Below are 2,432 nucleotides of genomic sequence, written 5' to 3'. Positions count from 1 at the left end.
GGTATCTCAGTTTCTGTGGGTCAGGATTCCAGGTGTGGCTTACCAAGGTGGTTCTAGTTCGAGGTCTCTCATGAGACTGTAATCAACATGATGGCTAAGACTGTGGTTTCATGAGTCCAGATAATTTGTTTCCAAGATCACTCAGGATGGTTGTTGGTAGGAAACCTCAGTCTCCCACTATGTGGACTTTTTCATAGAGCTGCTCACAACAGTAGCCTTCTTCCAGGCTACCGATCAGACGTGGTGGGCAGTGGGTGAAGCACACAAGACACAAATTGCGTGACTCTTTTAATTCAGAGCAAAGCTATATAGCAGCACCTCTGCCACATGCCGCTGGTCAGACACACCAATCCCAGTACAACGATGTGAATACCAAGAAACCAGGATCATTGGGAGTCATCTCAAAAGCTGGCAACCACAGATGTCATGGCCGCATAAAACTGGTAAAGCAGTGCTCTCCCCTGCCTTCTTATTTTTCTCTGCTGGGTCAATTTTCAAGATGTACATGAAATCTTCACTTCTGTCTGGGGCCACACTGATATGAAAGAATATCCTATTTATTAATCTCTCATTTTGTAAATCTTTTGACATCTCAAAATATCTTTCTCTTTCTATTCTGTTTCTTTGGTGGGCTATTCTCATTTCTAATTTTCTTCAAATTACATTAACGCTGCAATGTTGTGAGTCCAGGGTTTAGAAGACCTCCTCTCCAACAGGAAAGACACAAGAATAGACTGTGAGTTGCAGAAACAGTCTACCCCTGTTCCACTCCGGTGACTTTGCTAAATTGCAAAATACACATGCTCTCGTTTCCAATTAATTATCCCCTAACAAATACTTCCCAGTCTATTGTCTCTGTCTCTTGACAAATGAACAAGTTAGATGGGGAGTACCAGACAACAAGAGAAGGGACTATTGCTTGGAATTGGCAGTAAAATCAATGAAAGAAACTTGGAAGAGGTTAATAGGGAGCTATTCATAAAGGGTTTTCCTCTTCCTACTTTAACTATATGGAAACAAAAACATCAAAACTTTCTGGAAGAAAAGGAATTTGGTGGACACAATTGTCCCCCAATTCAATAAGGTCATAAGTGTTAGAAAATTTTTTTTAAAAAATAAAAGCAAAAGCAACTTGAACAGTGATTAGAGTCTCAAACCAACTTGCCAGCCTCTCTCTACTTTTACGTCATTATGGTCCATCTCAATTTGTGGCCTGATTGGAAGCTAGAAGAGATATATAGAGGTGGCAACCAATAGGGTACCTCTTTATATAGGAGACTGACAGTAGATAATGCAGGTCTTAACCTACATTGTTCTTGTTCCTCAAGTCCTTCGGGCTTTCTTTTCTACTCAGTTACATTGAGGGCCACCCCTTACCCAATACCTTATAAGAATCACTGCTTAAGTGTTGAGTTCCCAGGCTGCAGAGTCCAGACCTTCTTTATTTGAACTCTGACTATGGCACTTACTATCTATGTCGCTTTATACAGGTAGTCAATTTCCATATGCCTAGTTTACGTTTCTTTAGTAATGATGATAATAATAGTATTGCCAACTTCTCTGGGTTGTTGTGAAGATTAAAAGGGTTAATGTGTTTAAATCACCTAAAATTTTATCTGGCGTGTACTCAATGCACACATACTACTATCATCACCACTTTTAAATACCTATATGCCTTCTTTATTTTTTGGTAAAATTTTAAGGTTTTTTGTTATCATATTTTTATCTTTATTTCAAATAGTTTGTTGTGTGCCCAATAGAAAGCATATGCTATCTTATTTATCTTTGTACCCTAGCACACTGTGTAATACTTGGCATATCATGTGTATTCAATCAGCTTTTGAATAGATAAATGCATTAATTAATAGGTACATCAAGTTGCTTTATTCTTCACTGTCAAATTTTCATTTTACCCTCTGTTGAATAAATGAGTGTTTCTGGAAATTGTTTTTGCCATGGATATTCCTTATGTATGTAGATTTAAGAAAAGGTTTGATCAAATCACCTTTACACTAACTATAACCAAAGGCTGGTTATATAACTTTGTGATTAGAAACACTTGTGACCAAAGAGCTATTGTGTCAATTAAAACAAACAAAAAAACCCCTAAATATTACTTTTCCTTCTGGTAGTTTACCTCTTGTCTGCTTATCAGATACAGATTTCTTTCCACAGATAGAACCATTTGAACCATAGAAATGGTTGAGCCATAATATTTCCAAGTTGGATTACATCATGGATATCATATATTTAGATTGCTAATTTTACAGAGAGGAAAGTAGCAAATGATGCCAAAATTACACAGCTAATTAGGATCCAAAATATAGAAATATGTGCATAGGAGGAGTTAAAGAGAAATTCCATTCTCACCAATGCTAGAGTTCTGCTTCAATGGGCTACTTCTCTACACACAGCCTGAGTTTTCCCCTCGG

At 37.5% G+C, this 2,432-nt stretch overlaps 1 protein-coding gene across 2 annotated transcripts in view; it reads left to right on the top strand.

The window, feature by feature from the left end:
• Window positions 1-2,432, top strand: part of NEGR1 (neuronal growth regulator 1) — a 942,943-nt gene that overhangs the window by 793,493 nt on the left and 147,018 nt on the right. The gene's annotated exons all lie outside the window — the stretch shown is intronic.

This window comes from Mandrillus leucophaeus, unplaced genomic scaffold (genome assembly GCF_000951045.1).
Source record: "Mandrillus leucophaeus isolate KB7577 unplaced genomic scaffold, Mleu.le_1.0 Scaffold103, whole genome shotgun sequence".
In the NCBI taxonomy this organism is placed as follows: domain Eukaryota; kingdom Metazoa; phylum Chordata; class Mammalia; order Primates; family Cercopithecidae; genus Mandrillus; species Mandrillus leucophaeus.
This window is presented reverse-complemented; position numbering and strand designations above follow the sequence as displayed.